This window comes from Haliaeetus albicilla, chromosome 12, assembly GCF_947461875.1.
Source record: "Haliaeetus albicilla chromosome 12, bHalAlb1.1, whole genome shotgun sequence".
NCBI lineage: Eukaryota > Metazoa > Chordata > Aves > Accipitriformes > Accipitridae > Haliaeetus > Haliaeetus albicilla.
Window position 1 is genome coordinate 24,973,196 of NC_091494.1, and position 26,544 is coordinate 24,999,739.

The window sequence follows — 26,544 nt, forward strand, 5'->3', positions numbered from 1 at the left end:
TTTTTAAACTTTCACTAGAAAGCACTATACTTTTCCAATATCTGGTGTGATGATAGCCAGCTCCCAGATGGGCAAATTCCCAGAAAATATTTCTCAAAGGGAAGAGTTCAAAAGCCATGAAGATAACCCCTGTTTCAGTGCAGAGCAGCAGCATCACCTGTTTCAGAGGGGCACCAACAAGTTCTGGAGGTTGCAACTTCACCCGAGCTGCATGCCGATGGTAAGTTGGTAGGACCCGGGAGTAGGTACAACCTTCCCTCAGCCCCACCACCCATCTCCCCATGCATCCAACTTTCTTGTCTTGGGAGCTACAGTGTACCCCAGTGAAGAAGTTTATGGGAGGGGGAACAGGACTGTTTGATGTCCTATGTAATGTTCTTCCCACCATAGGACAGCTGTGGTCTTGTGGCAGATTCTTTCAGGTTTTGTCAGCTCAGTCAACAAGGACACACTGAAGTGAAAGTTTTCTGCCTTATAATGAATACTTCTTCCTAAGCTACCAGGAATCACTTGGTTTTGCATAATGTTTTGTGTACTGTCCCTTCCAGAAGGCATGGTGTAAGTAACAAAGGCTGGGTCAAAAGATACTGTGGTTTCCCTTCCGCCTTACTGCAGGACTTAATGATATAAAGAGCACAGTATTTCACTGATGTTTATTGCTGTTTCTGCTTGTGGGCTTTTCACAGTACCGTGGTCAGGAAGATGACAAGATAAAGGATGACTAGTGTAGATCTGCTCCCTCTTTTAGAATAGGAATAACCCCCTTTTCTGATTATATTTTCTCTCCCCTTCCTTGGAAAAGATGACTCAGAAATCCATCACAAAGGAAGGAAGTTCATTTAAATTTCTATTGAACCTTGAAAAGCCACTTTATAAAGTCTTATTTGGAGGCTTTCAACAGTGGGCCTTTGACAAGAGCAGAAGGCAAACCTGAAACTCCTGGTCCAAGTACTCTGGTGTCAGTGGCTTGCCCTTGGCTCTTGTGCTGTATCGCAGATGGAAAATGACACCATTACTCATTCGTGGGTGTATGCTGTGTGATCTGAGTCCTCGATAGCTGTAATAGTAAGAATCTCTACCATACAGGGAAAAATTACTGTTAGCTAATTGGAAAAAAGAAAAGAAAAAAAATTTTAAAAAGCCACCAGAAATCTGCATTACTCTATTTGGAGGTGAGAGAAGGAGGAGCTGGCTGAATGCGATGACTTATTTCCCTGTGCCTTTACAAAATTTCTGATGTTCTTCTAAGTAAGAATTTGTACATTCAGCCTTCATTTTTGATAGCGTGTTGAATGGTGATCATATATAGTCAGAAGAAAGACTCTTCTTTTTCTTCCCCTTTTTTTCTTTGAGACAGCATAACTCAGAAGAACAAAAGTCTCCAACAGATACAGAGATGAAAATGTGTCTGTTCCCAGTCCCATGCTGCGTGTGTTTCAGGAGCAAAATGGTTGTTCTCTGTTCTCAGCATCACATGAGAAAGGTGCGTGATGCTGAAAACAAGAGCAGCAGTTTTATAGCTACATTGGGAATATAGAATAGGTGCATCTGCATGGATAAAACTGTCACTGATTGCATCTTGGGGCTTTTTATGCCAAAAGAAGCTATGGTTGCCCTTGTCAAAAGTTAATATTTAAGTTACTGTCAGATTTGCAAACATTGTTCTGAATTCAGTGTAAATCATAGATATGTGGTCTTGCTCCAAAGAAGCTACGTAGTCTACACTCAGTTATCAGAACTTTTTCTTACTGTGCAAGTGAAGAGAAGTTGTAGAGCAAAGATACTGGTTCCTTCAGCTGAAAAAACTTTGTTTTCCTTAATGTAAGACTTGAAATCCAACCAGATTTTTTTTTTTTCCCAAAAGTTGCTCAGTAAGCTACGCAAAAAGCACCCGTCAGCATGTGCAGAGGGAAGTAATAATTAAGATGGAGATGAGATTAGGAGTAGGCTTGGGCTGTGCTTACTCTTGGAGGAGTGATTTGGTGCAGAAGAAAACAATTGGCACACTCAGTTGAGCAAGATACAATTTTTAAATAAATAACCTTTCCTTGGTTAACTGTGGTACTGAGCTGCTTATTTCGGTGCTGCTGTTTGTGTGCTGCTGTCACACAGGACAGGCTGCCCAACTCTTTATGGATTGCACAGGTTATTCAAACTTTGTTCTCCGTAACTCATTCTGCTGAACTATAGCTGATACCCACAGTTTTTCTTTAAGTAACTCAGGATGATGTGGCAAGCCTTTATTTTTTCCCTTTTGATTGATTGCCTTGTCTTGAAAGAGGAGTTTTAAAGAGCAACCTAATGTGTCTATAGAAGATGTCTACCTGGTTTTGGACATGAGTTATAGAGGGCTGAGACCCAATGGTCAACAGTAAGGTAGTTCTCTGAAGTTCGGAAAAATCTCTCTGAGTTCAAGCTGTCAAGTTATTTTAGTAAATCAAGTTTCTGTACACTGGACTAACTGTATGTTTTCAAAAGACATTTTTAGTAGTAGAGAAGTAATGTCATGTATAATAGGTCTGCTTTTATATAACACTTGGTTATGTGTATAAACAGTTATCTGTATTTTAAACAGTTCTCAAAATAACAGGTGGCAATAGGAGGGCAAATAATGGGAGTAATATGAGGCCATGACTTGAGAAATACTTTTTTCTTACATCAACATTTGAGTTTATTTCTTAAGGGTTAAAATCTGACAAGTCACTTCTGTACTTGTCCCTAATTATATACCAGTCTGCATCCATGAAACTCAGCACTCAGTCTCTATAGCTTGTTTATCTGGCCCAAACCCTGACATTTCTACTATTGAAAATACTTTTTTCATTAAAAATACAAGGAGTGGGGGAGATTTTGCAGATAATGCTTAGACAAGGTCAATTCTGGAATTTTTTGAGTGAGTTGTTTTTGCAGCTCTCATACTGCTCAGTAGAACGAGGAGCCCCATTGGAGGCCTGGGAATCAGTGGTAGACTGCCGCTGGCAGCCGCTCGCGCGGTCCTCACCCGTGCCGGGGATGGGGCACGGTGTCATTTGGCCCTGCCACGGCTGCTCCTTTCTCATGGCTCTCCCACAAAGGCTGACCCTGAATTTTCTAGACTAAACAGAAGAGATGTGAAATGGCCGTTAGGGTCAGGAAAGACGAGAAATGAATGGGTTCAGACTGTGAGTTTTTTACTGTAGCTTGCTAGTTTGTCCATGGAGATGAAAAAGTGCACGCCTAGTAAGAATCTTTAAAGATGTATAATCTCTATAATGAAGCCTGCTCTTAATTAGCAGTCTGTTTTAATTTGCGTTCTGAATTCTGCCTTCCAGCTCTGGTAACTCAGGGCCGTGTATTTACAACAGCTGCTTGAATCCTAAGGGTTTTCCCCTAAACCCACCATTTCTTATTGAGGGTTTCTAACATTTTTTTTCTTTTTTTTTTTTTTTTTTTTTTTTTTTAATATAGGCACAGTGGTTAATGGATTCTTCCCTGCTTGAGTTCACTTCAGGCAGTTATTTGCATCCACTCTTTTTGTAGAATTAAAGGGTGTGTTAAAAATACTTAGGAGCAGCAAATATCTTTAATATCGTTATCAATGATCTGGACGAGGGGATTGAGTGTGCCCTCAGTAACTTTGCAGACGACATCAAGTTGGGAGGGAGGGCTGATCTGCTCGAGGGTAGGGAGGCTCTACAGAGAGATCTGGACAGGCTGGGTTGATGGGCTGAGACCAACTGTATGAGGTTCAACAAGGCTCGGTGCTGGATCCTGCACTTCGGTCACGGTGACCCCCTGCAGCGCTAAGGGCTTGGGGAAGAGTGGCTGGAGAGCTGCCCGGCAGAGAAAGACCTGGGGGTGCTGGTTGACAGCTGGCTGAATACGAGCCAGCAGCGTGCCCAGGTGGCCAAGAAGGCCAACGGCATCCTGGCCTGCATCAGAAATAGCGTGGCCAGCAGGAGCAGGGAAGTGATTGTCCCCCTGTACTCGGCCCTGATGAGGCCGCACCTCCAGTGCTGTGTTCAGTTTTGGGCCCCTCACTACAGGAAAGACATTGAGGTGCTGGAGCGTGTTCAGAGAAGGGCAACCAAGTTGGTGAGGGGCCTGGAGCACAAGTCTTATGAGGAGTAGCTGAGGGAACTGGGGTTGTTTAGCCTAGAGAAAAGGAGGCTGAGGGGAGACCTTATTGCTCTCCACAACTACCTGAAAGGGGGTTGTAGTGAGGTGGGTGCTGGTCTCTTCTATCAAGTAACTAGCGATAGGTCAAGAGGAAATAGCCTCAAGTTGATTCAGGGGAGGTTTAGACTGGATATTAGGAAAAATCTCTTTACTGAAAGGTAAAAAAGTTGTCAGGTATTGGAACAGGCTGCCCAGGGAAGTGGTTGAGTCACCATCCCTGGAGGTATTCAAGAAGCGTGTAGACAAGGTACTCCAGAACATGGTTTAGTGGGCATGCTTGATGGTTGGACTCAATGATCTTGAAGGTCTTTTCCAACCTAAATGATTCTATGATTCTATGAAATGAAGCAATAAGCAAGCGAATAGCATGTGTATGCAAATGCTGTAAGTGCTTTATGATGTTCCACTGCCTTCATGCTTCCAAAACGTCATCCCCATTGGTTCTCTGTTCTGAGGCTTTATGCCAAAGCCTGGTGAAGGCAGTGGGTCTTCCCATGGCTTCTGACTTGGGTCTGAGACAGGAGAGAAGCAAGATGTTACCAAGTCACTCAGATTTCACCAGGAGCTTCCCCGTATCAGGAAGGCTTTTTCTGTGTTGTGAATAAAACCGTCTCACAAGAGCCGAAGAATAGCCTAGCTTTGGAAACTCTTCTGTTGTCATCTGCATCAGCCACTGTCTTGACCTAGTGACCTCAAGAGCTGAAAACATTGAGCCTGTACTGCCTGCCTGAAAAAGCCAGCCACTCGAACTGGAACTGGAAGAGATTAACAGTTTCTGTAGCTTCTGAAAAAAACAGAGGACAGGAAGCTTGTTGACCAGTGTGTCAAAGCTCAGTTTCCTTGTATAGGGTATATAAATCTGTTGGGTTCACAGTGAAGTTATCCCTTGAGTTTGCAGAGTAGGTGATTTCCATCCCTCTCCCCCATCCCTCATGCCTGCAGTGTCTGGTGTAAGCTATGAGAGCCCTGGGTAATCCCTCAGTTCTTTAGCTGAGACAGGCTGGAAAGCTTCCAAACGATGTCCCATCAGTGCTGTTACCTTTTTATTACTAGGAATTGCAAGGTGCTATGGTGCTGGGGGGAATGAGTGAAATCTGTGTTGGTTTTATATGGCTTTTGAGTTGTTCAAATGACTCTAATAAGTTGCTTTGCGTTATAAGACAGGCAGATCAGTATCTCAAGAGATCTCCTAAGTTTGGCTCTTTTTCCTTGAGCTTGATAAGCAGGAAGGATAGTCCCTAATGGGAGGAGAGGGAGAGAAGGAGCAAGGAGACATGTGGCATGTGCAACCTGGAAAACTTGTCTATGAGCTTGACTCCATCTAGGGAAGGAAGCTGATGCTAATGGCTCTGCATGAGATAACAAATTATACTCGAGCATGTGTTTTCTGTATTCATAACAATATGTCACGGGGGGTGGAGAAACAGGATGTATAGTGTGCGCTTATTTCTGGAGCCTCAGGAGAGCTTCCCAGATGTTAAAAAGAAGTAAGGAAGAGTTGGAGATAAAGGAGGAAGACCTCTAGGGTGGGACTGGAAAAGCTGATCCAGAATAGGAGTCATTATATTTTGCTCACAGTCACACCAGCTGGCTTCAAGTGGCAGGGGAGCTTTCCAGATAAGCTGTGGACAGTAGGAGCATAAATAAGGAATTTGTTCCAAAAGGGTGAAACAAAAAACTGAAGGATTCAATACACCCATAAATAATTATTTAAACAAACTCTCCTTAAAACAGCTGCTGGGTAGATTGTCCTAATGTGAGCCTTAGGTGTGGTGTGAAATATGGTGATAGTCTGCTATTTGTTGATAGTTGTTGTGCAGTCATCTTAAACGGGATGTTAAGGAAACACTCTTGTAATCACATTGCCATGTGTAGCTGTGCGCTGGAGATGTTTCTGATCCATGTGGTTAGCTGTCAGGGGCTGCATTAGTGACTGATGTAACTCAGTACGCTTGATCACTGTGTGCTCGCAGCATATGGTTTTGAATGAATTATCCCATTCCAGTCCTTCCCCAAGGCTTTCCCAAGATTTTCCTCCTGTCCTGCATAGCCTCTCTGGAAGGATGGCAGTGCAGCAGCCCCGCTGACCCAATTTGGTTGCCTGGTGACACTTCCTTTTTTTTCCCTCATACTTCAGTGATATTTTGCTGTATCTTAATGTAATCTGTGATCCTGCTAAAAGCAGAGTTCAGGATCTCTTCTATTGCCTGAGCATGCAGTGCTTCCTTGTCCTAATCAAAGGGCATGCTTTTCTCTACACACACACTTCTGCAGGGGGAAAAAAACCCCCACAAATAAAAAAAAAATATGTACAGGCTTCCCCATTATTTCCTGTCACTTTGTGTATCCAGATGCTGCTGCTATTACTAGGTAAGGAAAGCCCAGAACATTTGGCTTTCTTGTGAGTAATACCGCGTTGTAGTTGTCCTGAATTTAGTATGCATATACTCTATTTAGTTATTTATTCCCCCAAAAACATAACCCTGTGAGATAAGAAGTTAGAAACCCATTTCCTGCTCTCGCTGATCTGTTCCCACGTCCTTGCCGTTCTCATAACTGGATTTTCAGAAGCCCTGAAAAGAAGGGCTTTTGCAAAGAACCAAAGCCATTGTTGGCAGAAACTTCTCAGATACATCAGCCCTGCAAAGAGTTGGCATACTGGAAAATGCCTGTGACTTGTATCAGCTACTCACTGGCCAGGCCATGGTGGGGTGAAAAAGTGAGCTTTGCAAAATGCACGGTCACTAAGAGATGTCTGCTAAGTGTGTTACAGGCTTTTTATTGCATCTCCCAGGTCTCTTGCTGTAGAAGAACCATGTTTGGTGCAGTACAGTCAAAGTCACGATCTTCTGTGCATTTAGGCAAGGCAAGATTTGTACCGAAAGAGATTCCTTCTATTAGTTTGACTTAAATATTTTTGAGGAGAAGAAACAGTCCCCAAATTATTACTTTTCTCCCCAAACCTTGCCTGAAGTTAGCTTAGCAGAACTATGACTAGCAACTGTTCATGCAATAAGCTTGTGTTGCAGTTAATCTCTTGAAATTCTAGGGTGGATAGATTTGCTTAATCAGTCAAACACATTGGGGGACCACAACCTTTCCAGAGTCCCAAAGGAGGTCAATGCTTACCCTTTGTGTGTAGGGGTACATTTTGATGGCTTCAGCTAAGTACTTGAAAATGGCAGAATTTTATCAGAACTTGTGTAACTTCTTCCGTCTGCTAATGTTAGTCAAGTGGGTGGATGAGAGAGTAAATCAGCAGAGAGCTGTGAAGCTTGGGATGATGGGCAGTGCAGCACAGCTGACACATAATGGGATGATATCATCCATTTCCTGGAAAATGAGATGTTTCTGGCCAAAGCATTCCAGACCCTGAGTGCTTAAGTGAGCTGGAGAGTTCCTAGAATATTTTAAACAGATATTTCAGTAGTCCAGGTGTAAGGTGATTAAGGATGAGTAACAGCAATATATGACTCAAGATGAAGATTTCTGGTAACTTTTCTGTAGGCAACAATAGGAATTACAGGCAAGGAAAGAGAAGGAGACTGAGAGCTATGGTCAAGAGGTGGGAAAAATATAACATGGGGTCACTGAGTGGTTTAACGCTTTGGGAGTGGAGAGCATTGTCTGAGCTGTGTTACTGTCAAATACGAGAATGTTTAGGTTTAGATTTTTTTTTTTTCCTCTGTAGGAGGACTCATGAATTGGAAGTGTTGAAACATGCAAAAATGTCGTAAGGGAGGGAAAGATTAGGAAACAGGAGACAACTTGCAAATCCAACAGGTGGTTTGGAAGGAGACTGCATTGCTGAGCTTTTGGGAAGGGTGACTCCTGCATTTTGCATAGCGGGGAAGATGATTTCTGGTTACTCGTTTCAGTTACCTTCTGCTGAGTTTGTCTACATTCAGTTGTAACACATGGACAGAGTCCTTATGAGAGAGGCCCAGCATCAATGCTGGAAGGCAGTAAGAGACTTTCTGGATGTTATAGACAACTTGGAAGACCAAGAGGGACTTTACTTGCCAGTTGCTTGATTTCAAACTTAAAATGAAGCAAGAACTGGACAGGGAATTTGCACATCTACTTCACTGGTGATAAATGTAAGGAAAATAGCCAGTGAGGTTTGGTACCCTGGGGTGGGAGGACAGTGGAACTGCTCTAGCACTAAGGATTCTCATGAGCAGACACACCTGGATCACTTGTGCTGAAGTAGATACTCCTGTAAGAGTAAGCTGTTTTGAGCTCCTCTACTGAAAGAAACTAGGAAAAAGAATTAGGATTATAGAGGCAAAAAGAATACACGATGTGAACATAAATGCGATGAGCTACAGGTGAACCTTAGTAATGCATCCAACGTCTTGCCATCATGATTTTCAGAACCATAAAAATAAACCAGGGCTGTACGTGCTTCATCCGGCTGCTGAAATCAAGCTGCAGGTACGTTAAGATAGAACCCACCTGTCTGGACTGCTAATAGGTAATTGCACTTAGGAGGATCTTTAAAAGACAAACACATGCCCCCACTCCCTCCCCAGTGAAATGTCTCATGCTAATAATATTTTGTGCTTAGCATATCTGGCCAATGCAAGCTAATCTCTTCTCAGTCTTGTAAGATCAGTTGGCTAACAGTATCTAATTGTCTTGATATTGACTGGTTTGACTTAGAGTTTACAGATTGTCTCCTATGAGGAGACATTGAGTGTGGGTGAATGGGGGTCAGGGAGGATAGAGAGATGGCTGGGACTAAGTCATGTTCTCTTTACTGGGAAATTAATACCTCTGTGAAAGTGAAGGCCCATAATCCATGTTGTGCATTGGGGTCTTCTAAATGTCAAAGGAAATCAGTCCCAAAGGATGGGGAGCTGCATACAGGAGAATCCCAGTGGTGTATTTGAAAGTGGGATCCCAGCCTGTCTGGGGATGGCAGGTACATGCAGCGAGCTCTGCTTCTGGGTTTGTATGGGATTATCTAGGTGTTGCGGGTGTAGAGAAAACTCATCTTTCTAGAACTTTAAAAGTTTCATTTTGAACCAGCAGATGTTCATCAGTCAGGGTAGTTCTGTCCTTCATCACGTGTATTGTCTTCATTATCACTACGTTAGTTGTGTTGTCATGTAGGATTTTAGGGTACATGGTTTTCCTTTACCAGAACTCTGAAATATTGGATGCTGGGATGTTCTCAGTACACAAGGTGGAGGCAGGAATGGAGATGGGAGCAAAGGAATGCTCTGGGAAGAAGTAAGGTAACGTGGCAAAAGCCTTGAAGAAAGCCAAGGTAAGTAAAGCTCACGTTGCCCTAAAACAGGTAGCGGGTAGGAAACAAGATCTGGAAACATGTGCCGAATGTGTAAATATGTTCCAGGAAACTGTAGACGAATGGGCTGTGCTGTGAGGTGGCTCCATGAGAGAGCACAGTTGCTGAACGTGAGGTGCCAGCGGCAGTGCTGGTGGTTTCTGGCAGTGTCCAAAGTGTAGCAAGGATGGACCTTGATTTTTATTAGTTTAAAATCAGTCTTTTTCAAAACTCTGAAACTGTAACCCTGCGTGTCAGGCAATGGCTTAATACAGTTTAATGACCTTGTAATGGGGAAAAAATGTCGAACTTATTTTTTTAAACTCTCTTTTGAAAAGCAGTGGTCTGTACGTGGCACTTAAATTCCAGGAGAGCCCCTTTGGAACAATCCATGTTGCTTTCTAAAATACTGTTAAGTAGAAAGCCAAGAACCAGACTACCTGATTATGTGGCTAATAGTTTTTAAAATAGAGTTGCTTTGAATTCTTATACATTATTGAAAAAAATAAACTAAAATGTGCCGGAGGGTTGAGTGAGTTTGTGCAGATTTCAGACTGTGCAAGTATGTGTAATAGCAAAATAATGGCAGACAAGCCCCATCTTGTGAAGATGATCCTTGATCTTGTAAGCTGGTTAGTAGACAAAAGTGGGTCTAGAAGAGGCAGCAACACCTTTTGGGCTGATCAGGACAACACAGAGACTGAAAATCCCGAGAGCTTTGAAAAATTGATGCAGTTTTTATTTTTTCCCATTGGGGGGAGGTTGTAGGAGTAAGAGGCCCCTGAGCACCACTGAGCTTTCTGGTCCCAAGCACCATCTGCAGTTGGCTGGGATCAAGCCCAAGCAACATGGACATCCTGCTCCCTTCCCAGAAGCTCCTTCCTTAATTTATCTTTTTCACTCATAATACACCCATCTCACTTTGACAGTAGCTAGTGGTTATTACTTAGAGAAAAATAAGAAGAGGGCATGCCTCAGCATCTCTGATGCCTTCTTGCTCATTTGTTGTATCTCCATCCCAGTGTTTTAACAGCCCTCACTACAGCATCTGCCATTACTTCCTCTGCTCTTTTCAAGCCCCCCTTCAGATGCCCCTTGACATCTGAAACATCCCATGACAGTGAGTTCCACAACCAAATGACTGTTGTGCAGGAAATCATACTTTCATTTTCTGACTGATTATTTCCTTGGTTTTCCCCTAATTTTTTCATGTTATGAGAAAAAAGTGAATTGTTTCTTCTTCATCTTTTCCATTCAATTCATGTGTCAAGCTGCCTTCATGCTTCACCTCCCGTTCCAGTTGTCATTCACATACTCTTTGCATACGGCCTGTTTTTTATCACTTTTCTAGTTTTACTACAAACTCCTGAGATGTAAGGAAGGGCAATTCTAGAGCCGAATGCCATGCTCAGGGCATGGGTGAGCTGTGGATTTACAAAGCAGAATAGCATCGCTTATTTTGCTGGATTCTCTGTTCTCTCTGCATTTGTGACAGCTGTTGAACATTGTGCTGATGTTTTCAAAGGATTACTCATGGTAGTAGCAGGAGTTCTTTTCTTAGTGGCAATAGCTAATTTGATCTCCACCACTGTCTGTATGGCATCAGTAGTTCTCCATATATGTTACTGTGCATTACCATTGTGGTACAAAGGGAGATGAAGTTCACGGTATCATTTTGCAACACTTCACGGTTAGGTTCTAGTTTTGAACAGTCATGGTTTAACCCCAGCCAGCAACTAAGCACCATGCAGCCGCTTGCTCACTTCCCCCCCACCCAGTGGGATGGGGAGAGAGTCGGGGGAAAAAAAAGTAAAAGTCACGGGTTAAGATAAGAACAGTTTAATAGGACAGAAAGGAAGAAAATAATAATGATAATAAAATGACAATAAGAAGAATAAAAGAATTGGAATATACAAGACAAGTGATGCACAATGCAATTGCTCACCACTCGCTGACTGATGCCCAGTTAGTTCCCGAGTGGCAATCTGTGCTGCCCAGCCAACTCCCCCCAGTTTATATACTGGGCATGATGTCACATGGTATGGAATACACCTCTGGCTGTTTGGGTCAGGTGTCCTGGCTGTCTTCCCTCCCAACTTCTTATGCCCCTCCAGCCTTCTTGCTGGCTGGGCATGAGAAGCTGAAAAATCCTTGATTTAGTCTAAACATTACTTGGCAGCAACTAAAAACATCAGTGTGTTATCAACATTATTCTCATACTAAATCCAAAACATAGCACTGTACCAGCTACTAGAAAGAAAATTAACTCTATCCCAGCTGAAACCAGAACAAATACCCTGAAGGATTTCACACTATCTGTAAGGTTCGTTGCCCCTGTGTTTACTTTTACGAGCCAGTTCTGAATGCGGACCATTCAAAATGTCTCATCCTCAATGACTGAAGATGGGGAAGGCCAAGACTTTAGCTTTTCTCACAGTTTGGTAAGAGCACATCAATACTAAAGGAATGGGCTGCCAAATGAATAGCAACCGGAGTGGAGCAGGGAATTCCAGCCTCTGAGCAAGTGGTGGGATAGAGGAGGTGGTTTCAGCTGGAAACAAGTGGCACAGCTCTCGGGAAAGGGGCAGAAGCAGGCTCACTGGACGTGGCTTTAATAGCTATTTTGGGACCTGGCTGCCATTCATATGAGCAATGAACAACGTGCTTGGATGGGAAGTACAGAAGAAAGACGGGCGTTTTCCCTGCATCCCTGAGCAGCTACTGGGGACAGGCTCTTGTGATGAATATGCCTGAGTCTTTGTGTTTGTTTTTTCCTCCATCAGATATAGTCAGCCACTCAAGTTGCTAGGTTAAGATATTTTCTGGAATCCAGAGGCTCCATCTGCTCCTTCAAGCACTATTGCCTCTGTTCAGTGGGGTGTTTTGTTTTGATTCAGTTAAAGTTTAATGGGAGGAGTTTGGGTAATTTCATCTCTAACCCCTAGCAGTTCAGCAGGCTGTATAGGAGGGCAGGACCTCTTCTAAACTTCTACAAGGAAATTCATGCAGACTGAAACAGTTTCTCATAAACAAACTAAATGTACATTGGGGAGGAAATTAATCTTTTAAGATACAAACAAGAAAAGTATGTGTACATGTAACAAGGAGTGAAGCTTGGAATGTCCAGTCCGCTTTCTGGATGGCCACTTGAGCCGATAGCGTAGTGGTAGACAAGAGTGTATGTAGCTTAAAGAAACCTTAAAAACAAAGCAAAGGGAAAAAAAGGATCAGTCTTTATCTTGGATAAACATTTTAATGGGAATATCTCTGTGATTTAAGAAGTTTGGAAGTCCCAACTTAATGGATGAAGAAGTCTTAAAAAAAAAAAAAGTAATCGTCATATCCCTATTCCAGCACCTAGTAGTAAGAATAATACTAGTAGCTGGTAGCTTAAGCGTAGAAGAATTTTAGACTTTATATTGGAAAGGAAACAGATTGAGTATTGGACATCTTGAATTTTCCAGTATGTAATAGAGGGTGTTCCTTTTGCACATGAGCTTGCGAGGTCTTACCTTGTGCCTGCAGGAGGGGTGCTCTGACACAGGCAGAACTGAATGAGCTGCTTAAGCTTTCTGAATTGGTTACCCGAGTTGCTAAGCTTTGGTCTTGTTATCTTTTGCTCTTTGACTAACTACAAGATCCATTTATTCTCTTTATATAATCCTGTAGGATGGGCAGTATAGCCCACCCCTACGTTAAACCAAGGACACTGCTTTTACAAAACACAGATGCCGGACTGATCTCTTGTTAGTATCAGTTGGGAATGCCAGTATTGCTACTGTGGTGCAAAGGAAATGAAATACATCCACAAAACTGCAACCTCTTTAAATATTTAGCTTGAAAATACAACACAGGATGCAATTTTTACCCAGGGCAGCTGTGTTTGGCTTTGTTTTCAAGTGCATGCAGCTATACAGGCAGCTGCTACGTAGCTGCCATAGTGAGCGCTTCATAGGAAGAATGAGTTTGGTATTCATATTCCTTTTACGGTCAGAGGCATTATTTTCACATTTTACAAGGCATAATGTATGCCTTGTTAAGAAAGATTTAAAAAGCATTATTCCAGGAAGTTAAATTACCAAATTTCTTCTTTTTTCTACCCTCCCTTTCCTCAAGGGACATTCCACACTGCTCCGGTTCCAAGATACCTCTTCACATACTGTTTGTAAACACTGCAGACTTCCCCGCTTCCCTTCGCCAAGGCATGTTTCCTCCCCAGAATGGACTGTCTGGAATAAGCTTTTGCAGAGAGCAGTGCTCTGTTTCTTTTATTTTCCCTTAGGATGGATCTTTGTACCATCAGAAGCTTCATTCTGCTGCTGTATTTCTCCATCTAAAAGCACTGTCAGATTTCTGTGCTAGCCTGAAGTTTCTCAGTTTTCATTTGTGGGATTTCATCCTTGCTGTTGACCCTGAGCAGCTTCTCCTTACTAGCTATAAAGTGATTTGTCCTGTATTGCACTGCTCAGGACTAACATCAACGTTAACATAGCAAAACATCAGGGAGTTAGGGCTTTGCTTCTGACAATGCAGTGGTGGTGTCCTTCTATTGTTGTAATGGAAGTATTTTTTGTGGTATAGCTTACTTTATCATACCCTTCTAATAAATGCAAGTATGTAGTGTTATCCCTTATTGTGAAAAAGATGTAGCAGTAAAGTTGTATTGTTATTTTCTTTCTGTTGAACTTCAGCATCTTAAGGCAGCTTCATGAACTATGCCACCTTTGACTTCACTGAGAACAGTTACCTCTAAAGTATAAAGTGATAATAAGGTCTACATTGATTTTTAAGAGTGGGAAAATACCCAAATTACTGCTTTCATTCTCTTTCTTAATCAAACTCAAATTTCTACCCCAAAACAGCTTTGTTTGCCAGCTTAGTAGATGCCATATTTCTAGTTTTTGTGCATATTTTCCCTAACTCAAACTGTCACCTAGCAATTACTTTTTGTCATGGGATAAGGTTTAAACAAGTATTTATTATGGTGGGTTTTGCCTATTTATGAAAAGATCTGAGCGTGCCTTTGTTTATCTTGTTTCTGTATGTACTAGAAACTAGGTTTTACCTGGCTCCGCCACCCAGGAGTTTGGGCAGTTATCATGACAGCGACACCGTGAGAGCCAAGAACACAAAAAATCAGAAAGTGTCACGTAACACACTCTGTTACCAGAATAAATCTGGGTACATGTTTATGGACAAGTCTCCTGTAGCCAGTATTATTTAGGGTGAGCGAGCAATAGTACACCCCAGGTCCCTGGTAGGTTTGTATCAAAGAAAGAGCTGTGCTGGCATCTCCGCCCAGTTACTGCTGTATGTGATAACATCCCTTTGCTTCTGGAGATGAAATCTATATGCTGTAATTTATGTGTGTGCTGGTACGGATGGAGGGAGCTCTGCCCCAGCTACCCTGCTGTGCTCCCTTCTCTTGGCTGTTTGTGCAGCTACGTAGTGGGGCAGTGGCTGGAAACCAAGCTTTCTGGTTTAAGGCATTTTTAGTTTTGTTAGATTGACTTTCAGCAGTCATTCCCAGCAATCATCTTCCTGTTTTACTGCAGGATTTTTGGTCCTCTGCAGAGCAAGCATGTTCCCAACTGGATTTTTAAACTCTAAAGCCATGATTTAACCTGATTTTTGAATCCCAAGCATCTGATTTCCAGGGTCAGCTCAGCAGTGCCACTTGCCAGACTCACCAAGAGATAAGTGCTCTTTGCTCTTAATGCAGGTGCATGAATGGCAGTGTCTCACTTAATGATAAAGTCTCTTTTGCTGTTTTATTCAGTAATGTCATGATTTCCCCTACCCCTTACCTTTCTAATTTGCTTCACTTAGAAACATTAAAGCTCATTAATGAGCTCCGACTTGGGATGAGGGGGGGGGTTGTTATTGCTAGTGCACTTATAAAGTTAGTCGGAGGCTTTCTATACAGTAAGGGTTTCTGGCATGTTTGAGCTAGACTTTCCTTTGCCTTCTCCGTAGGAAGAGCGCCAAAGCTATTATGGAAGCAGAGTTAAATCATGCAGCAGGTTACTTAAACAACGTCTGTTATGTACTCCACTGTGTAACAGAGGAAAAAATCATATCATTATTCCCTCTAGATATTAAAACCTAGTTCAGCTCAAAGATGATCTATTTGGAAAGCAAACAGCTCCCTTTCTAATATCATCAGTGGGTGCTTTTTCAATATCCTGTATAATTTAGGACTGAAAGCACCTGCCTTCTCAACCAGATGTACAAGGCACTGAGGCATGACAGGCTGAAACCCAGGCACTGGAATGCCCTCCTGCTGAGTTATTTCTTTAGGCATAATCGACAATCACTATTTATCTGCAATCAGACTTCATACTGCCTTTTCTATATAGGCCTGGTGAGACTGAAAAGCATTAGGAAAACTTGTTTTTGAACCAGTGACAGTAGCAATGTCAGTGCGTCCGTGCAAACCAACAAAGTCTCGCATCTCTGCAACTGGACATCTCTCTAATGCCTATAAGAGCAGAAAAAGGGCTTGATACAAAACAGTAAGGGCTCTATTTCAGTGTAGAAGTTGGAAAAAGAATATGAAACATGAGCCGATTAGCTGGGTCTCAAAATACTTGAAGTATCTAGTGATTGTCTGCACAATAGTTCTTCATGATATTAGCCTGACAAGGCCAACCTTGGTGACAGCCAAGGGGCCATACATTTCTTGAAATAATTAAGCAAAAATATCTCACACATGGCTTCTCCCTGAGAATGTGGCCTTATCAGGTTTCAATTTTATTTTGGTTTTGTTCTGCATTACAGCTTGTTCTTCCCTGCTTGAGGTTAGTTGTGGGGGTTGTGGCAAGGGAAGCTGAGAAGGAGAGAATAGAGTACGCTTCATTTATTTTGGAAAAATACATATGATTTGCAGACGAACAACTACTCCAGTACATTTTTTGTTACTATTTCTGACTGTAGCTCTAAATGAAGGTTATATTAATAATAGATCTGATGCTCTACGCTCAAGTGTTGAGGTATTTCAATGATCAGTATTCTAGAAAGTCCTTTGTTTTTAAGAACAAACTTAAATGATGTTGATACAGAAACTGAAAAGGATTGTTATTCACTGAAATAATGAGAATAGGCTTTCTTGTTGCTAGATAAGCCAGTAACTTTTGGTCAGTGGTAGTCAGCAGTGATGGGGAATAGCTTTGTGTCATCTTTCTGGTGTAAAGCCACTGGGAATTTTGATGGAAGACATGCAACTGTGATCCAGGGCAGCAAAGCTGCTCAGGTCACCATAGGAATGCCCAGGTATTTCTGATCTGGTTTTAAAAAAAAAAAGCGGTATTATTAAAATGGCTGTATGTGCTGTTTGAGGGTAGCCTTTCCCGTAGGACATATCTCCTCATGTTAGCAACACGGCTGGATTAACTGGATGAAAGAGAATCTTTTTTGAATCTTGGTTTGGAGCATGAAGAGAGATAAATATTTGTTTATTTTGAGGCTTGGAAAAATGAACTTGCTTCTTACATCTTCATTCAAACTCCTTTCTTGTTTGCATAACTTCACAGAAGGTTGAGTTTGCAAAAAGCAGCCAGTGCTTTCACCCCCTCAGGTGGGATTTTCTGAGCAGTTCAAGATGATAAAAAGGCAAGATGCTGCCAAAAGGCAAGGCTTAACTTCCCCTCTTCATCCCAGTCATGGATTTCCACCCGCTCTTTCGTGCCAGCACTAAAACCCATGTACCCACGTGGTCATCAGAAGGCTAGTAGGCACTAGACTTGATTTTTTTTTTTTGCACTAACTATGCAAGAGCTGGTGCAGAAGGGAGGGAGGACAGACATGAGGCAAGGAGATGATAGATCAGTCTGAGTTGTCAGCAGACAGGACTTGGACAAGCTTAAAATGAATGTGGGGCTCCAGTTGTAATGCCAATGAAAGTCAGCTTCAGCAACAGCCAAGCTACTGGACTGTGTCCTAGAAAAAAAGAAAAGTGAAACTCTTCGGCTGTTCGGAGATTTATTTAAAGGGCTGTTCAGTAGCAGAACCACCAGTGCTGGGATGTGGTGATGCCACCTTTTGAAAGGAAGCTCAGATTTCCAGCTCCTCAGAAGGGTGCCTTCCTGGACACAGCTGAATCTGTGGATAGCCACCGCAATACCCTAGACAACCACTGGTAGATAACCCTGGCAATGCTTTAAGGTCTCTGTGACCTCTCTGGGGGCATCAAAGGCTTGCTGTGGTGTGACAGTGTGTTCGAGGGCAGAGAAGCTTACACAAGTCTACAGAAGAAGCTGTAGAAACACTTCAGCTTGCTATTCCAGCATCAGGAAAGAAGTAAGGAGGCTGAAAAAGTAATCCTTATTTACTCTTATGTTACGTGAAAGATAGTTCCTCTTTTGATACCTTGAAAGTTAGCACATGGAAATAATTCATTGCATCTTTTCATAGTAGCTGTCAAAACCTCTCAGTAGCTTCAAACTTAGTAGCTTGAGAAGGTCATGGGACACTCACCACTTGGCATGCAGTTCATGGTTTTTATTCTGGGGAAATAAGAGGAACTGTTGCAGGGAAATCTGGTAGAGCAGATGTAATAATAGATCCAGAAGCATTCACTGAATACATATGGTAAGCTTTGCTTTTCTCTTCAAAACAAAGTAAACACAATCATCTCTTCACTTTCTCTCTTACAACTTAGTCCTTTTTTTTTTTTTTTTGAGTTCAGAATTCTAAATTGTTGTGTCTAGATGTATGCAATGATTGCCTTGGAGATTTTGAGAGCTTATGCTAGTGATCTGTTGACCCATTGTCTATGGAATGTAGTAATACACAACCTATGTGTGTATAGGGTTTGTGCTGTTGAACCCGTCATCTCGTTGCTGTTTTGATAACCTTGCATCCTTCCTAAATGAACAGAAATCCAAGGAAGGTGGGTTGCTTAGTTTGGGGTTGTTCAGTTAACAATGTGTCTTGGCTCCAAAGGCTGGAGTTGGTATCATTCAATCAATTCTTCTATTGTGGCAAGTTAACGTATAGTTTTGACGATTACTTTGAACACCTTTCAGCACAGCTTCACTGGAAGTATGGCCAGTATCTCCCTGGTCCACTGGAGAAGCCCCTGGCATACAAAGACCTGGTTATTCATTTATTGTTGCCCTTTTGCCACAGTCACTTGCCAGGACACTTGCAGAATGACCCTGTCATTGATCTGATTTCCTTGGGGCCGCATGGTGGTAACAAGAAGTTGGTCTGAAACAGAAAACAGGTCATTGCTATTCCAGTGAAGAACTGAGGAGATGATCTGAGTTTTCCCTTAAAATGAAAACAATTTCAAATGGGCTTGTTCCTATCCATCAGTTCTCCCAGTATGTTTGGACCCACTCACCCAGCTCAACAAAGTAAGAAAGGAATGGGGGTCCCAAAGGTACTGTGTACCTCCTTAGCAGATTTCAGTAGAATTGGCGAGTGAGTGAATAACAGGGGCCCAGCTGTAGTGTTTCCATCACAGACAAGGTTGGAGGAGCTCAAGTCGTCATAGATGGTCACCTCAACCATCAAATGCTGACCAAGTCGGGGTGCTGGAGGTGGTCGGTTCGCATACAGCTCTAAGCAAGCCGTGGTGGCCTGGCCATGTGGTCCAAGAACACCGGAGGCAACAGGATGTCCTGGTTTCAGCTGGGATGTAGTTAACTGTCTTCCTAGTAGCTGGTACAGTGCTATGTTTTGAGTTCAGTATGTGAAGAATGTTGATAACACTGATGTTTTCAGTTGTTGCTCAGTAGTGTTTAGACTATAGTCAAGGATTTTTCAGCTTCTCATGCCCAGCCAGGGCACCTGACCCAAACTGGCCAACAGTGTATTCCATACCATGTGACGTCCCATCTAGTTTAGGAACTGGGAAGTGGGGGCGGGGATTCACCGCTCGGGAACTGGCTGGGTGTCGGTCAGCGGGTGGTGAGCAATTGCCCTGCGCATCATTTGTACATTCCAATCCTTTTATTATTGCTGTTGTCATTTTATTAGTGTTATCATTATCATTATTAGTTTCTTCTTTTCTGTTCTATTAAACCATTCTTATCTCAACCCAGGAGTTTTACTACTTTTCCTGATTTTCTCCCCCATCCCACTGGATGGGGGGGAGTGAGTGAGCGGCTGCATGGTGCTTAGTTGCTGGCCAGGGTTAAACCACGACAAAGGAATAAGAATGTGAAGTGTAAGGAGTAAAAACTGGGGACACAGGACACAAACCTGCAGTGTTTCAGTTTCCATCATTCCTGCAGTACAGGGAGCTTGGATTCTTAGATGCTGATTAGGATGAAATTGGTCCCATCTAGGGCTGTATAAAACTGCTGAGTATTCTACTCCATTTTCTCCCCTTTTTTGCCTTTTTTTGGAGGGATGGGGAGTAGGATTAGGTTCAAGTACTGTTAAAGGCTCAAGTACCGGGGGACCCTGCAGAAAATGAAGTACTTAGAAGGATAGCCATTTTCAGTAAGTAGACTTAATCAAGCATAGATAATGGGGAGTTAGACCATCTTTGAAAATCATGATGTGTGTCACATAAAAGGATTGGAGACTTACTGTTATAAGTTTATTTAAGTGAAGAGAGATTTGGCTTCTTATGGATTTGAATCTTTCTAGGGACTATTGGCATGGAAAATCAAGAGGGATTTTGCTGGGGAGGTGCCTGGAGGTATTGACTCTGTCTTGGTCATATTTATGCACACAAAAAGAACCAGAAACAGGATTTTTAGCCCCTCAAACTTCTCCAAGGCATTGAATAGAGGCTTGTGTTTCACTGAGAGAAAGCAGGATGTCATCTGCTAAAAAAGCAATTTTATATTCTTTATCATAGGTTGTGATGCCCTGAACCTAATTTAAGGCTTTGAAGTATTCTGAACCTACTTGCATTATCACCAAATCCCTGCCAGTTAATATGTTCAGAGAAAGGCACATATCTTAAAAGAAATAGCCATGCAAGGAGCCGTCCCCACAATAGCTGAGACTTTCGTGCAGACATTGCAAAGCGTAATCTAAAACTTCCTTGGCTGCAATTAAGTAAATCTTGTGTCCTACAGCAGTGAGATAATATCACCACAGAAATGCTTTTTAAGAGTTTCCTGTTTCCATTATGTTCTCAATCCCCATGGGATAATATTCTCATTCACTAAGTCCTGGGCTGTTAAAAAAATAATAATTAAAACAGGTGTGAGTCAATGGGATTCCCCAACTTCTGTTTGGTTTTTGCTTAAGGAGCATTACAACATGCATGGTTTATTTGAGCAGTCTGGGGAGATGCCGGTGTTTTGCACACAGTTGGGTGAGCCCAGAGACATGAGAGTCTGGTGAGGGAAAATGTGGACTCTCAGCATGCACATCAGACCCTTTTATTCTGTACTTTGTCTACATTGGCAAAGGTTTTCCCTCTCTCTGTCCCATCACTCTGTTTGTGTTTTGGCTCGTCTTGCCAAGGAAGTGCTGTCTCACGATGAGCACACCAGCACCTCATACACGTGGATTCAGTCCCAGCTCTGCTCTGATTCAGTGCAACTTCCAGCAAATGATTTCACGTGCCTCAGTTTCTCCAGCTGTAATGAATGCCAACCAAAACCCAGAGCATAAAAATAATGCAGCAGTTCCCAAATCTCTTTAACCCGCTTTTGTGTGTACCCCTGGGCTCACTACCCAGCTTGGGAGCCACTAGCTCACCCTTCAGGAGGCATTTTGAGCTTCTCCAGTGAAAGCTGTTGGACAAGTGAAACCTTTATGCAACTATCCGGTTGCAGATGATGTCTGATTCTCCAGATGAACCTAATCCACAACCGAGTGGTTTGTCTCCCTGATCTGCTGGAGACACTGCTCTGAAGTGTGTTTTAGGAGGAGACCACTGTGTTTCTAAGGGCATTTTGGGTCTGCTGCTCCCTCCTAGGGAACAGGAGGAGGAGGAGAAAATGGTCCATAAAATTTCCATTACTCTGAAAAGCAGAAACATCTGTTGGAGACTGCAAGTGAGGTTGGAAGTGGTATTTACCAGCAAGAAGCTGGCATCTAGTCTGTTCAGACCCTCTGCAAAATAACTCTTGCTTCCTCCCATGGAAAATAACGTGGAGGAATCTCTGAGTCAGGATCTGCCCCAGGCACTTAAAGGCAGCAAACTCTGCGCTTAGCCAGGCTGTTCTGCATGTACGTATGTACATGGTGCATATGCCTGTGCTCTGAATGAGGTGCATCTCATGAAATCACAGTTCAACAATGAACTGTTTCTAATAATAAGTCTTACATTAAGTCAGCTGTTCTGCATCACACATTTTGGGTTTAGAAACTCAGCTCTTTAAAGCAGAGTTTCAGAAAACAAGCTGTTGGTTTTTCCTGGGTTTTGTTTGTTTGTTTGTTTTTAAAGGAGGGAATTGGAAGAAGTGGCAAAGTTCCCAAGATATCCAGAGACCTATGGTCCCTCCATTCTCAGGAAAAGCATGTGTTAGGGAAAGGGGAATGGCCTGCTTTTTAAGACAGTGCCTTGGGTCTACATGATGCTTGTTTACTCCACATATAGCCCACAACTGCCTCTTTCATGGTAATTTTGGTGCTAGAAGGGCAGGCACCTTCTCTGTGATTGCAGAGCTGCCCCATGAGAAGCTGCTAGCAGGAGTTAGAGGTCTTTCAGCACAGCCAGTTCCCTTTTCCTCCCGTTATTCCAGAGGATGGAAGCGTCCTGCTGCCCCGGCTGCGTGAGCTTCCTAGTGTTATTCTGGGCCCCATTAAATCAGCCTTCAAATATGGAGAAATTAACTGCACCTGAATGAGTCAAATGTCCACATACGTTTTAAAGGAATGAGAAGTACTTGTCTGTCTGAGGTAGGTATCTGTTTCTCCTCGGTTTGGTCCTTCACCAGACCGCAGGTAAGACCAGGTGAGCTCTGGGTGCCAACCAGAGCAGACTCCCCTGGTAAAGGGGCACGAAATCTAGAGGCTGGAAGCTACTGTATACAACCTCCTCCCAGTACCATCCTCTCCTGCCAGGTGGGGGTCTTGCATCCCTAGCTGTCAGCAAATTTATCATATAAATTATGGTAGGAAGGCAATTATCCTCTTTGGCTTTCATCGCAGGATGCTTGGCCGGCTGCTTCTTCCAGTCTGTTTTATTGTGGAGCATCTCATTAAAAAGCAAGGGGATTTAAATGGTGGTTTGAAAACCAGGGGGCAAGAAAGGCTTTTCTGTGTCATTGTGGTGCAGCATTTCATAGTCACAAGGTACTTCATTTGTTCAAATCCCTACCTTGCTCCAAGAGACCTGATGAGTAAATGAGTCACAGTGCGTGCTGAGCAGAGGCTGGTCCTAGGCTGTGAGATTGGCTCCTTTTTGGAATTAAATTAATTGTGAGCTCTATGCTTATACTGAGCTGGCTACCTGTAATATGGGTTGATTTAACAGGTTATTCCCTTGGTTTTGTGTAAATTGTTTTGGGACCTGATTCTGTGGGTGCTATTGCTTCCCATGCCATGAGACATTATCTGAAGAGTTGTCTTGACTTACCCACCCGAGCACAGGAGGGCATAGGGATAATGAAGGTGCCAGGGAATGAGCCCATGCCTGTGACAAGATCCTGATTCCCCTGCCTGGAGCTGATGCAATGCTTTCAATCTGGTTTTCTCCCTTCCACCTGTGCTGCACAGCTGGAGAGTGGTTTGAGGTTGCAGTTGTTTAGGGGGTTATGTGCGTCCCTCTCAAGCATCCAGACTGAGTGCTGTCAGATACAACATCCTAGGCTAAACCATTAGTTTGACTATACATGGCATTTCTTTCTGTCCTCTTGCCAGGTTTTCTTCTGAGAATAATATATGTACGTTGCGATGTTAGCTAATGATGCCAAGGACTGCTGGAGGAACTCTTGCAAATGACCTGGTTTTTTGTGAGATAATCTGTGGGTTATTAAAAAGATATATATTTAAAAATTCTAAAGTCAACAGATTTGCATGAAAAATTGTCTGCCTTGTCTGGCTTACTTGACACTTTGGCTGTCTCAGAACAGATGGGACAGTATCCAGCTGTGGGAAAGGAAATACATTTAATGTTCATATTGTGGTCATTGAAATGTGAGGGGTACCAACAGGCTCATAAGGAACCATTGAGAAAATCCCCAAAGCCTATCAAAGCCTAGGTTGCATAATTTTGACATAACAGTGCTGCTCAGAGTAGCTGTGCTAAATCTAATAGCTGTCCAGGCTGTTCTGTCCTGTCATGAAAGATTAGGTTTGATTAAGACCAGTATGTTTCAAGAAATCATTTGTCCCTGCAGATCCACGCAGGATGTTCTTGTAGGCTTAAAGAAGAACCTCTGAGGAAGCAGAAAGCCAGCCGTTTCTGGAGGGGAAATAAACCCGAGGGACACGGACTGGATTGAAAAGAAAAAAGACCCTCAACTGTCCCTAATTTTCATTAATGTTACTGGTAAAAGAGATTTCCTCCTCTGGTGGGATCAGTCAGTTGTTGCCCTGGTGAGTAGGAGTTGCTTTGGGTGGCTTTGGCCATGTGGTGCTTTCTTGAAAGAGTAGAACTGACCCCAAATAGTTCCTTCTGTGCAAGAAAACCTAGAGGTGAATTAAAGACTGGCAACAGCTTCTTCTGTACCACTCCTCTCTGCTGCCTTCTCACAGGGAGTTTTGGCAATGACAGGAACAGACAGGACCAGAAGAGTCCCTTATTGCTGCACGCTGGAGAGTGCTTGAAGTTCTGCTCGCTCGATGCCAAGGGCTGAACTGGCCCTGCAGCATGGAGGGCAGCTCCCTTACTGCAGCTTTCTTCCAGCCAAGTAGGGTCCCCTGTAGTATTTCATAGCTTCCCTCCTCTTAGGATATTTTTCTTCTTTTTGCTTAGAGATAAGCCTGGATTTACCCCTTCCTGACTCTTGATAAAATTGATCTATGGACCATCTTAGCTGTGTGTAGTGGGCAGAACAAAAGCTCCGACCCGAAAATCTTGAGTGTTCAGATCCACCTCCAAACTCCACAGCTTGAGCCCATCTCCACTTTTAATTATACCAGACCACTCCCATGTGTCTTTGTCTGTAAGAGACACATCCCCTCATATCTGTATCTGCTTTAGAATTATATCAATTGCCGTTTTTCTAAATCCCTCTATCAAAGAAATCCTCTCCTCTCCCTACTAAATCTCTTGCACTTGGAGCTTCAGGGAACAGAGCAGATGCAGTTTGATGCCCTCATCCAAACTAATGATTTGTTTCTGGCCGAGAACATGTTACCATCAAGGGTTTTTAATATTCTGCAGAATTTAGTGGAGGCCAATAGAGTGGGAGGGGGTTAGATGCTCTGCCTTTGCCAAGATGTTTATGCAGCAGGAATGTTATTTATGTAAATCTGGAAGCACTCTTGAAGCGATAGCCTTGCTCTTGCATCTCAGACTTTTTTCATTAAGTCGTTGATCTTCCTTCAAACCCCCTCCCCTTTTTTTTTTTTAGTATAAAATATCCCTCTGAAAACCTAAAACTCGAGCATGAAAAATGCTTGGGTAAAAATATTTACTGCACAACTGCTCCAAACTACCCACATTATACAGACCACGGCAATTTCTTGAAGAATGCTGGGGTAACAACCGCCTGGTTCAGGGTTTCACACATCCTCTCCCCCTCTTCTCCAGCTGCCTCCTTTCTCCTTGTAAATGAAGTTATTGCAGACTCCAGCATCTGACTGTCCTCTTTAGGATAAGCCTGTTTCACCTAAACAGGCCATGCACAGACACTAAATTAAAAAATAAAACTTGGAGAAAGTCCTAATTGCCAAAGTATGTGCACTACGGACAAGTACCACTCCTCATCTTCAAGTTGTTCTTTTCTCACTGATACAAAGCCCTGCAGAGACCATGTTTCTTGTGTGAAGCAACCAAATTCTGGCAAAACTTAGTTTGTTCTCCTGAGTTTTTTGGAAAGACTTGCTCTCCTTGTAAAGTTTTTAACATGTTTTATAAATTTCCTGCCCATAAATAGCATGATAAATAAGTGCCGCTCACAGCTTTGTCACTTAAAACCTAACATGTAATGAGAAAGTTTGGTAGCATGGATTGAAGGGCACAAGGTGGACATCTATGGATGTTTTTTGTGGTAGGAGAAATCAGGCAGAACCCAAGTGTCGGAGCAGGGCAGTGTTGGCCATGGTATGGCCTGCTGGGTGCTTACTGTATATATCCATGTGACATGTAGCTTCTGGGGTGAGGAGATAGGGATGCAAACTCAGTGAATGAGGTGGCAGCAGATAGAGAAAGCCTGGAGGAACGTGTTGCTTGGAGATCAGGGTGTGTATGAAACTTCACAAATTCAGTCTTACCCGCCTTCCCTGGAGGGACACGGGCAACAAACTTGCAGAAGCACTTCTCCAGAGCCCTGTTATCTGTCCTGAAGAGCTTTAAAAATATCTCCAAAAAGGCTAATGGCAGTTCTGCATCCCTGTGTAGATACGCTGTGAAAGATCACCAAAGCTGGTGATGCTGTGACCTGCTCAGTTCACCTTCAGGCGCCCAATGAAGCTCTCACTGCACGGAAGAGGCTTCCAGAGCAGAATTATTTTGCGCACCATGGAAATCAAGAGCTGTAGTGAAGTGGATGCTGTGTTTCAGGTATTTGAATGTGATGATTCCCACATAGGAACATGCGTCCAAAATTGTTAACTTGTGTTCTGCATCCTGTGTCATTGCTGGAGCAGCTAGCAGGCCGCTGATGCCACGTGTTAATATAGTATGTGCAATGAAGCAGCAAGCGTGATAAGCAACACGTTCCTGCAAATGGATAACGTGAACCATGCGTGGCTGGAAGTGAGCAAAGACTGAAATACCCTGGGGAATAACACTGATCAATAATGTTGCCAGTTGCTAGGGTTAATGGGGAGTTTAGCTCATACGACTGTGATTCCTCATTTAATGCAAAACTCTTTGCTTGGCATGTAATTCCTGTGATTATTGCAGATAATTGACCTCGCTTATCTTTTGGGGATTTACATTATCTGCACTAGCAGCAGAATTTGACCATATCTGATCCTCTCAGAACCCCAGCCAATCCAATGGCAAAATATAAACATCTGCCTGGAAACTATATTTGAAGGGCATATATGGTAATGATGGTGAT